This window comes from Artibeus jamaicensis, unplaced genomic scaffold (assembly GCF_021234435.1).
Source record: "Artibeus jamaicensis isolate MK-2021 breed Jamaican fruit bat unplaced genomic scaffold, CSHL_Jam_final contig_1299, whole genome shotgun sequence".
NCBI lineage: Eukaryota > Metazoa > Chordata > Mammalia > Chiroptera > Phyllostomidae > Artibeus > Artibeus jamaicensis.
Genome location: NW_026521255.1, coordinates 1 through 12,116, shown reverse-complemented (window position 1 = coordinate 12,116; position 12,116 = coordinate 1). Strand labels below are relative to the sequence as shown.

The following is a 12,116-nucleotide window of genomic DNA, read 5'->3' as shown; positions in this document are numbered from 1 at the left end:
CCCAGGTAGCAGGCCGTTCCTGCGAGGCTCAGACCTGGAGCAGGAGAGCAGGCTGTGTGGGGGGGAGCCAGGTGGCCGGTCTGTGGGGATGAGTCAGAGCCCTGAGCCCAAGGGGACCGCAAGTTCCAGTGTTCACAGCGGGCACCACAGGTGGGGTGGGAGGGAGGGAGTTGGGGTTCCGCCCCTCCCCCCAGTCACTGAAAGGCCCTGAGGCCAGAACGAGGCTACCAGTGCGCATCCTGGAGAGCCCTGTCTCCAAAGGCCACTGATTTTTGTTGGCATTTCTCTGTTTATCTTTGTAGTTACTTAGTTTTCCACTCTTTAAATAATTATTATAATTACTTTTAAATACAAAATACTCGATGTTCTTTCTCCTCTCTTGTTTGGGGAGACTGGGAGGCCAGTTTTAAATGGGTGTGTCAGCTGTCTAGCAGGTCACGGGCTCCGGGTGGGAGGCCCACGAACCCCAGATGCCTCCCTTCCCCTGGGGTGTCCCGGCACCCCACTTCACCCTCCCCTAGTCTGCCCCATACCAGGGCCTCTCAGTGCCCTGGCCCAAGGTCCCCAGGTGGTGAGGAGCCCTCTCCGGAGGTGGCGTGGAGCTGATGCTGTGGGACTCCTGGGCGGCCTGGTTCCGACGGACAGGGTCAGACAGAGAAGGCCCTAGGCCATGAAGCAGACAGGCCCCAGCAGCACCCCGCCCCGCCTCGGGGGGGCCCCCAGGTCTGAGAAGGAGGCGTCCAGCACTGGCAGCTGCTCCAGCACAGGTGTCCGCACCTCCAGCACCCTCCGGCCTTGCTGTGTCTGCAGGACACAGGAGGGAGGGGAGTGAGCATGGGGGAGGGGCCGCACCGCGGGTGCCCCGCCCTCCAGCCAGTGTACCTCTCCTCTGCCTGCCCTGAGCAGCTCCCCTGACAGCGTCACATGATCAGACGGGCTGATTTTCCTCCAGAGTCAGGCCGGGAGGGCCAGGAGGCTGTCTGTGCCCGTGTGTGTGGTGTGTGTGCGCACACTCACGACCCAGTGTGTGCGGCTGTGGGTTTGTCTTTGAGATTGCCTGCTTGTGGTGGGGTGTGAGTCTGCGTGACTCCTCGGGGGTGTGTGTACATGCGTGGGGGGGCAGCATGCTGCATAATATTAACTGTCATGATCCCACGGGTGGGGGGATGTATGTGCAGGTTGGGGGGTCTGTGCCCCTGCGCCTCCCTGGGGGTGTTGCCCTCTGCCCCATCCATGTGCCTCTGCAGGGCTCCTCTGTAACCATGTGTGCTCGGGTGACTGCTGTCTGCACACAGGGGAACCCCACTTCCATCGTCCCCATGCCCTCTCCCCATCTGAGCTCCCTCAGCCATATCTGACCAGGGAGCTGGACACCTGCTCTCCGGAGCGTCCCTGCCCCAGGGGTCTTCCTGCAGCCCGACCCTGGGACCCGCCCCTCCTGCGCTTTTCCAGCTTCCCACCTGACAGCCCTGTCTGAATTCCTTGACATAGGGGCTGGTGTCCGGGCTCAGCTCATCCTCATTGGCTCCCTTGAGCTTCAGCTGGCCTTCCGGGGCCGCCCCAGAGCACGGGTAGGACACGTCCTGGTGGGCGGAGACGCTGAGCAGCCTCAGGAAGGTGAGCTGGACCACGCCTACTGGGGAGCCCTCCGAGTCCACGTAGGAGAACTGGCAGGAGAGGGGGCTGGCTCAGGGCCGGCGGGGCAGCCAGAAGACAGCCGCGGGGGCAGGGGCGTGAGCAGGGAGCGGGTGGGAGGAAAGGGCTGGGGAGTAAAGAGGGCCCGGTGGGAGCCAGGAGACTGGGGGTAAAGAACAGGCGAACGTAAGTCTTGGGCGCCCAAGGGGAGCAGACGAAGTGAACGTTGGAGGGCGGGTGAGAAGGAAAGAAGAAGGCACAGGAAAGGAGAAGGGCCGGGGGCTTGTCACACAAACCCACAGCCCACTCTGCCCTGACAGGGAGGGGGCAGACCCCGGCCAGCTCTCACCTGTGTGACGTCATCCCGAGGCAGCACACAGGTCTCTCCTCCCGCTGTGAAGTTGCAGAACACCCTGAAGGCGTCCCGAGCACAGCCCTGGTTGGGGTCAACCCAGTACTCTCCTGTGGGGTGAGGGAGAGGGGAGGCGCAGGGCCCTGAGCGCCTGGACCCCAGATGCGCTTTGCCCCAGGTTCCCACTCCCCCAGCTCTCCCCACAGTGCGGCCACCTCCCGACCCTGGGACACAGGGCCCCTAACACAGGCCCCCACTTCAGTCTCCCTCATCGCCTGTACTCCTGCCCCATCCATGGAGCAAGTAACACTGTAATTATTATTATTCACAGTTCATTATTCACCGATCACATGATATTGTACATAGAAAACCCTAAAGACTCTACCAAAAAGCTACTAGAGCTAATAAATGAATTCAGCAAAGTAGCAGAATACAAAATTAATATTCAGAAATCAGTGGCATTTCTATATACCAATAATGAACTACCAGAAAGGGAACCTAACAAAACGATCTCATTTACTCTTGCAACAAGAAAAATAAAATACCTAGAAATACATTTAACCAAGGAGGTAAGAGACCTGTACTTGGAAAACTATAAGACACTGAGGAAAGAAACTCAGGAAGATACAAACCAATGGAAGCAGATACTGTGCTCATGGGCTGGAAGAAGTAACATCTTATTAAAATGTCTATACTCCCCAAAGTAATCTATACATTTAACGCAACTTCAATTAAAATACCCGTGGCATGTTTCATGTTGTAGGCAACAGATGAGTCAATACACGCTCTCGGAGACGAAAATAGGTTTCAAAGAATTCTAGTTTTATTGATCACAAAATAATAGTCCAATTATAAATTTGGTGGCCAAGCTTTACCTGCGTAGGGGCGAGCTTCCCAGATGTGACTGGAGTCATAGTAGCTTCTCAAAGCTACAGATGGAAGTCGCGCGTGGCTCACAGACTACGGGGTTTTTATAGGGCAGAGCAAGCGAATGCGGGCTTACAGAAGCAGATGTGGCAGTTAGCTATTAGCTAGGTTACTAAGTTGAAAACGGCGAAGGTCCCTAATTGGTGGGTGTTGCTGCTGGGGGTCTCTTCTGGAGGGCCTTGGTTAGTTACCTTATTTGGCTAGGAATTTTTAACCCAGCTGTTCCCTGACGTTTATTTATTACCCAGTCTCAGGAACTGCAGATGCCTAACGGCTGTTTGTATGTTTCTACTACTAATGGCTATTACATTTCACAGATCTAGAACAAATATTTCTAATATATATATAGAGAGCCAAAAAAAACTACCAAACCCCACATAGCCTCAGCAATCTTGAGACAGAAAAGCCAACTTGCAGGAATCACAATACCTGTTATCAAACTATATTACAAGGCCACTGTAATCAAACAACCTTGTACTGGCATAAGAACAGGGAAAAAATCAATGTGACATAAAACACAACCCAGAAATCAACCAATGCCTATATGGTCAATCAATATTTGACAAAGGGCACAAGAGCATACAATGAAGTAAGGACAGTTTCTTTAATAAATGGTGTTGGGCAAATTAAATAGGTACATGCAAAAAAAATGAAGTTAGACTACCAACTTACACCATACAAAGAATAAACTCAAAATAGATAAGAGACTTCAATGTAGGTAACAAAACCATAAAAAATCTTAGAAAAATAAACATAGGCAGCAAAATCTCAAATATCTATTGTAGCAATATTTTTGATGATATGTCTGTCTCCTAGAGCAAGGGAAATACAAGAAAAAATAAACTTAAAAGATAAAAAATATGACTTCATCAAAGTAAAAATCTTATCCACATCAAAAAAATCATCAACAAAATGAAAAGGGAACCCATTGTATGGAAAAACATATTTGCCAATGAAACATCTGATAAGAGATTAATTTTCAAAATATATAAAGAACTTATACAGTCAACACCCAGAAGACTAACAATCCAATTTAAGAAGGGGTAAAGAACCTGATTAGACTCTTCTCCAAAGAGGACATAGAGATGGCCAATAGACATATGAAAAAGTCCTCAGTGTCACTAATCAGCAGAGAGATGCAAATTAAAACCACAATGAGACATCACCTCACACCCACCAGAATGGCTCTCATCAATAGACCAACCAAAAACAAGTGCTGGCGAGGATGTGGAGAAAGGGAACTTCAGTGTACCACTGGAGGGAATGCAGACTGGTGCGGCTGCATTCCCACCAGAATGGAGTTTCCTCAAATGGTATGGAAAACAGTATGTAGTTTCCTCAAAACATTAAAAATGAAACTGCCTTATGATGCTGGGATCCCACTTCTGGGAATATTTCCTAAGAATTCGGAAACACCAGTTGGAAAGACTATACGCACCTCTGTGTTCACAGCAGCATGCTTTCCTGATGTAGACTCCGTCCAGCAGGGTCCATGTGTTGTGGATGCGACGAACGAATTCACACAGACTGCAGAAGTCCTGTGGGGAAAAAGGGACGGACAGCCACTCTCTGAGAGAGAGAGAGAGAGAGAGAGAGAGAGAGAGAGAGGGCACCCTGTCCCCTGCCTGGACTGGCTTTCATTGCCTTCCAGTAGCATTACATCCAAGAAGGTTCTCATTCATTATACTTAGGTTTACTTTAAGTGATTACTTCTTCCAGATAATGAAGAAGAATGTTGCAAATGCAAAGGAACAATAAAAGTGATTGATCTGGCTACATTACATACTTGGAATGCCTTGGCACAGACTTTAGGGAGTTGCTTCAGAGATATACATTAAACATTTACAGTTTTAACTCAGGATGAAGGAATAAAGCAAGCCTTAAAGCAGCCTAGGTACAATGCCAGTCTGGTTCCCCATGGGAAAGCCGATCTGCGTGCCTGGATCCTGTGTGCCACCTTGCACCTGATTGGTTTTCCGTTCGGGGCTGGGCTACATTCACCATTGCCATGCAGAGCAGTTCACAATACTTCCCAACAGCCAAGATGTAGAAACAGACCCGGTGCCCATAAACAGATGAGTGGATAAAAAAAATTAATAAACAGTGGTACATTTATACAATGGAATACTACGCCATCATAAAAAAGAAGAAAATCTAACTTTTTGCAACAGCATGGATGGACCTGGAGAGTATTATGCTCAGTGAATATGCCAGTCAGAGAAAGATAAACACCATATGATCTCACTTATATGTGGAATATAATGAGCATGATAAACTAATGGACAAAACAGAAACAGAGGCAGGGACACGTGGAACAGAGTGACAGCTGTCTCTGGAGAGGCTGGAGGGGGGACTGGGTGAATGAAGGTGAAGAGATTAACTGAAGAACATGTGTGTATAACCCATAGACACAGACGACAGTGTGGTGATAGTCAGAGGGAAGCAGGGGTCAGGGGCTGAGTGAAAGTGGGCAAAGTGCTGGGAGATGGGGACATCTGTGACAGTGTCAACACTAAAAATAAAGAAAAAATGCATCACATACACTTAGCATACCAAACACCATAACTCAGCCTAGACTACTTAATTAAATTTTTTTTGAAATAAGTTCATGTCTTTTTGGGAAAGGCCAGGTTCCTGTTTCTCAACACCCACAGCAAAACTTGTTTTTGTCCTTTGGAAGTGTTCACGCCAGTGGGTGTGAGGAAGTTCCTCCTGGTCATTTTGATGCTGAGCATCTGTTCCTGCACTGATTATTTGTGTATCTGCTGTGCAGAAATGACCGTTCAAGTCCTTAGTCTCGTCATTTAATTGGTTTTTGTTATTGTTGTTGTGAGTTGTAGGAGTTCCATGTACATTTGGGATACTATTCTCCTCTCAGATACATTATTTTAAAATAATGAATTTGGTGAGTTGACTTTTGACTCTGTTGATGGTATCCCTTGATAAACAAAAGGTTTTTTAAATTTTTAATGAAATCCAATTCTTCTTCCACTTCTTTTTTACATGTGCATTGGTATTATATCCCAAAAAAATCATTGCCAAATTCAATAGTATGAAACTTTTTTCCTATGTTTTCTCTTAAGTGTATTATAGTTTTCATTCTTACCTTTAAATCTTTGAGTTAATTGTTATATATGGTGCTAGGTAAGTAAGGATCCAACTTCATTCTTTCACATCTAGATACCCAGTTTTCTCAGCACCACTTGTTGAAATAAAAATTGTGCTTCCCCCCATTAAATTGTCTTGAGCTTGTGTTGTAAATTATCTGACCATGCAGGGAAGAGCTCCTTTCTGGCCCCTTCACTGCACTGGTCTGGGTGCCGGTCCTGATGCCAGCACCATGGACTCTGTGGTGAATGTTCAGCAATGAAGTGCGAACCTCTGGCTCTTTTCTTCTTTTTCAAGATTGTTTCAGCAATTCAGGGTTCTTTGTGATTCCAAATGAATTTTAGGATGAATAGTTTTATTTCTGAAAAAGGCATCATTAGGATTATGATGGGGATTGCAATGACTCTCAAATTGCTTTGGAGAGTATTGACATTTTAATAACATTGAATCTCCCAATCCATGCACATGAAACATCTGTCTACATATTTAAGTCTTCTTTAATTTCTTTCAGCAATGTTTTTTTTTTTAGTTTTCAGTGTGCACAGCATTCATCTCCTTGGTTAAGTTAATTCTTAATTGTTTTATGCTTTTTGATACTATCATGTGTGAAACTGTTTCTTTCATTTCCTTTTGGATTGTTTATCATGAATGTATAGAAACACAACTGATTTTTCTGTGTAGATTTTGTATCTGGCTATTTTGCTGAATTCATTTATTCATTCTAACATTTTTGATAAATATTTATAGTTTTCTACTGACAAGATTGTGTCACATGTGAACAGAGATCATTTTACTTTTTCATTCACAATTTAGATGCCTTATGTTTCTTTTTGTAGTCTTATCACTCTGACTAGAATTTCTAATACTATTTTGAACAGAAGTGGCAAAAGCAGGCATCCTCGTCTTCCTGAAATTACAGGGAAAGCTCTGTCTGTCACGACTAAGTATGATGTCGGCTGTGGACTTTTCATATATGGCTTTTATTATGTTAAGGTAGTTTCCTTCTACTCCTTTTTTTTAGTGTTTTTTTTTAATTACAAAAGTGTTGGATTTTGTCAAATGGTTTTCCTGTATCTATCGAGATGATAATTTGGGATTCTGTTAATGGACAACTTTATTTGTAATTGGGTAACCCAATTACAATGTAATTGGGTAACTTTATTCTGTTAATGCTGTATTTAACTTTGATCAGTTTTGTATATATAATACTTTTAACATGCTGCAGGATTCAGTTTGCTAATATTTTGTTGGTTTTTGCATCAATGCTTATAAGGGATATTGATCTCATTCTTGCAGGGTCTTTGTCTAGGTTTGGTATCGGGGCAATGCTAACTTCACAGAATGAGTTAAAATGTGTTCTCTGCACTTCAGTTCTTTGCAAAAAATATTGAGGAGAATTGATATTCATTCTTTAATGCTTAGTAGAATTCAGCAGCAAAGACATCAGCTCCAGAGTTTTTCTTCGTCAGGAGGTTTTTGATTACTGATCCATCTTCTTACTAGTCACAGGTCTACTGAGAGTGTCTATTTCGTGTTGATACGGTCCCGCTAGGTGCTGTGTCTCTAGGAGTCTGTCCATTCCATCACGGGACCGAGCTGTTGGTCATGCGATTGCTCACAGGACTCTCTTTCCATCCTTTCTGCTTTGTAACATCAGTAGTGGTGTCCCCTCCTCAGGTCTGACTTCAGTAACTGGATCTGCTCTCGTTTCCTGAGTCACGTACACAACTCTGTTAATCTTTCCAAAGAACCAGTGTTTGGTTTTGTTTCTTCTCACTGTTGTTCTATTCTCTGTTTTATTTACTCTGGTCTAATCTTTTCATCTACTGGCTTTGGGTTTATTTCTTCTTTTGCTGGTTCCTGAAGTTGTAGAGTAAGTGACTAATTTGAGGTTTTCCTTCTTTTTTTTAAATTAGCATTTACAGCTATAAGTTTCCCCTTAGCAGGGACTTCCTGCACCCCAGTAGAGTGTTAGGGTGGACTGAGATTTGTAGGAAGCATGAAACGAGAACGTGTAGGGGCGAAGAAGGCCCAGGGCGGAGTGACTGAGGGAAAGGCCTCCTGTCTGTGCCCCTGCCTGTGGCTGATTTAATGTGGTGGCTCCAGGGTCCTGTGTTTATTGCTCAGAAGGCTCCTTACCTTCCTAGTTCTGATTCATACCCAACACCATGAGAGGAAGGGCTATAAATTGGTGCTCCTAGTTTTCCACCAACTTCTACCTTTCTTGTCATGGGGCTTTCCTCTTTCAGATCCTCCACACCTTCATCTAGGATTCACCTGGGAGAGACCGTCTTCATCTTGCTGCCTCAATTCCAAGGGTGAGAGTGTCTGAGCCCTTCAAAGCCCGAGACCCCTATTCTGCTGGGGCCACATGCTGAGTTGGGAGGGAGACCTTGCCACTGTTAGTCACACACAGGGGTTGGGAACTAACCAGCAGGGCAGCTCAGGTGTGCAGCCTGTGCCTTCAGAAGCCCAGGAACCAGGAGGGATGAGGCTGGGAAGAGAGGAAGCTGGAGCAGTGCTGGGTGACACTGAATAACGTCCAGCAGGGGGCGAGGGGGGGCGGTGCCGGGATCCCAGAAGAAAAGCTGTTCTGTGGGACAATGGACAGTGGTGGCAGCCCTCAGGGAACCCAGACAAGGGGAAACAGACAGCAAAGGCTGCACGAGGTGGAACGGAGGCGCAGGGGGTGCACTGGGGCCTGTGGGAATGAGATGAGAATGTGCGAGTGTGTGGGAGGGTGAGGGCGGGTTCCCGGAGCTCCGGACCCAGAACAAATGGCCCTGACTGGCCCTGCTGCATCCCTGAGGTCCGCAGGGAAGGTGGCAGGGGATTTGGAGGGGGTGTGCAGGGGGGGTGGGGAGAAAATACAGACAACTGTAACTGAACAACAATGGAATAATTTTAAAAATAAATTAAATGAAAGCTACTATTTCAAAACCTGAAGAAAAAAAAGAAATAAAGGGACAGAGTCAAAGCGGGGTCAGCTGGAGTCCCTTCTCTGGGACACAGAGGAGGGAACTGTTTATTGGTGAGGTCAGGCTGTCCATACTGAGCCAGCTTTGAAGCAGAGCGTGAGGAAGACAAACCGAAAGACCAGGTACATTTTATTTTTAAGAACATTTGCTGCTCCTTCTTGGTACAGTGATATCGCAAGCAGCCAAGTCATCCTTTCCTTACGACAACCTACCAGGCAGTCTTCCGTGGCCTGGGGCAGCTGTGCTGACCCCGGGGCCTGCTTCCAACTCCCTTGGCGCACACTATCCTGCTTCGCTCTCCAGGCAACAGTTCCATAAGCACCTGCAGGTGGAGGAGCCAGAAACCCAGGAGGATGAGGGGAGAGGGGGCAGGGCGATGCTGCCACGCCCCTCCATCCCACCCAGCCCCACCCCCAGCCTGCAACAGGGCAGGAGGGAAAAGGCCTGAGAGGGGGTCTTAGGCATAAGGATGGGGGCCAACCCCTCCTGAGCAGGAGGTGAGGTAGCACAGCTGCTTGAAGAAACCAGACTCATGGAAGTGACATCCTTTCAGCTCTGACACTTTAAACCAGCTTCCCGACTGGGCTCCCCCCTCCCACACTCACTGCCCCGGAGCCTCCGGCCACAGTCCCAGGTCCTCCCTGTCACACCATCTGGGCCGCTGCAGAAAGTGGCCGTGGGTGTGAGTTTTTGTACCTACTCTTTTGTCCTCCTTGTCTCCTTAGTAAATAAAACCACTAGGGAAAATAAAAGGTGGGAAGACATAGCCAGCAAACAGTCAACAAAGTCTTTTCAACCCTAAGTTCTGGTCCGAATGGCACCTTCTCTCCAGATTTTCCCGTAGCCTGCGGGCTGCCCTGGCCCGGCTCCCCCAGGAGTTCCTTTAAACTGCGCATGTGTGAAACTGATCACACGCGGGAGGGGGAGGGGCGGACACATCCCCCTTTCTGATGAGATAAGAGAGGTGGGAATGTAAAACACACATTTCATAAACCTTGGAGTTTCTTCTCATGTTCCAGCACATAGTTCATTTTATGTGTTGGTTCACTCACTTCCTAATGCACAAACACTCACTAAGCACTGTGGTAAAAGCGCTCAGTGAAAACAGAAGACAGTAGGTATTTGCCTCGAGAAGTGAACTTGGAGAGGATGAAATAGATAAAATGCTCTCACCTCTCTGATTCCCAGATGGGACCGAGAACGGAGCAGGTCCCCAGGGACTCAGACGGAGAGAACAGCCATGTGCCAGGTCACCGTCACCTCTGTGCAGACACACTCCCTGCCAAGAGCAGCAGGTAGAGGCTGCCACATTTCATATTAAAAATTACATCATTAATGCCTCTAGGAACACAGCATCCACCCCCATCGGTCTCTGGAGGTTGTGACGACTTTCACTGATCAGGGGACACTCCACACCTTCCGAGTCAGGTCTCCCCACAGCCGTGCTTGAGAGTGAGGAGATGCATTAACCTGCGAACTAGGAAGCTTTCTCACACCAAGCTTTAAGGAAGCTTCAAGACACTATGTCCAGATTTCTAGCAATGCAGCAGGACAAATGGAGGTATATTCAAGATGTAACACCGGCAGGGAAGAGAGAGACCTGACTGTGGAAAAGCGGAAGAAATACGAGGAAGCTTCCTGGAGGAGGTGACGTGTGAGCCCAGACTGTCCCAGGATGACAGCGGAGGGAAGGGCGTCAGAGAGAACACCCTCCATTCCCAGCTCCTCTGTCCCGGCGGGGCCTCTGCTCAGGCCTCTCCCCAGTGAGATTCCGCTCCTCCCTGAGACCCCAGGAGGAACAGCCCCTCCTGGGAAGACCCCGTGCTCTCCCCTCAGCACAACCACGCCTGTCTGAAGGTCACTGAGTCACCCTTGGCATTGACTCACAATGTATATCTCTGTGTACGTGTGTGTATGTGTGTGTATTTACTCACTAACTTCTTTTCCTTGTGAAAGGTCTTTCTTATTCAGTACTAGACAGGACTTGAGGGAAATCCTGGCCATTCACAGGTGGGAACACGGAGACCTAGAGAGTTCCTGTGACCTGCCTGTGGTCCCCTAACTCGCTGTTAGAAGACACGGTGATTAGAAACCCAGCCCGAGGTGGGAGCTTGAGGGCGGAGAGCCGGAACCTTATACCCTGAGTGTAACGCACATAGGTCTCAATAAATGCAAGACGGAGACACAGCAGGAGCTGGACACACACGGAGCAGGGCTCACCGGACCGCTGGGTGCCAGGTCAGCGCTCTCAAGCCCTCGGGTCTGGGGGCGGGGACAGGGTTTGAGTTGGGGGAGAGCCAGCAGGAGCCGGGGAGGGACAGGAGACTCGTGCTCCCTCGACATTGCTCTGCTCAGGCCGGGGGCCGCTTGGGGACCTGAGCGGTTCTGCGGGTTGGGACATCCAGCCCCGGGAGTAGTGTCCGTGCTGGGACTGAGACATGGGGGTCCGGAGGTGACCGCGCTGGGACGGTTCTTCGCAGAGGACCGGAAATGACAGACGTGGCTCCGGGGGTTGGCACGGGCCTCGGGGACCGGGGTGCAGACACAACTGCGAGCTGGACGGAGGCTGAGTCCCGCAGCGCCCGGTGCGGGTGGGTGATCAGCCCAGAGAAAGGGGCAGCCCGAAGTCTGTCTCCTGGAGCACAAAGGCGAATCCGGGGCTGGGACTGAAGGGGAAGGGAGCTAGTCCAAGGCCCAGACTGGGGCTGGGCACGAAGTAAGGTGAGAGAGCCAGGAGTCCGTCAGCTCTGGTACCGGGCTGGAGGTGGGTGAGGGAGCGAGGAGACGGTAACCTCCCGCTGTGTGCGGGGAGACGGGGCTGGTGGTGCGGCCTCTGCAGCAGGTGCTGCGAGGAGACACACTGGGGAGACAATGAGGGGGACAGTTGGGTTTCAGACGCTGGAGGGACCCCGGTGCACCCTCTGATGCACAGTCACAGTGAAGCTCTGGGGCTGAGGAGAAGGTTCTGGACGAGATGAGATCGTCCAGGGAAGGAGAGCCAAGGAGACAGAGCAAAGGGCTGAGTCCTAGGAATGTGAACAAGTGTGACTGACGTCGGCGAAAAGAAGGTTCCAGAAACTAAGAGAGGGTGTTAGGAGAATCTGGGCAGGGAAGTG

The 12,116-nt window shown here is 48.9% G+C and overlaps 1 long non-coding RNA gene across 1 annotated transcript; it reads right to left on the bottom strand.

The window, feature by feature from the left end:
- Positions 1-729: 729 nt before the first annotated feature.
- Positions 730-2,092, bottom strand: LOC128627717 (uncharacterized). Its single transcript, XR_008392008.1, has 3 exons — positions 1,985-2,092; positions 1,461-1,667; positions 730-804 (listed from the first exon to the last, which is right to left on the bottom strand). It is a non-coding gene; the product is annotated as an uncharacterized LOC128627717 (long non-coding RNA).
- Positions 2,093-12,116: the final 10,024 nt, after the last annotated feature.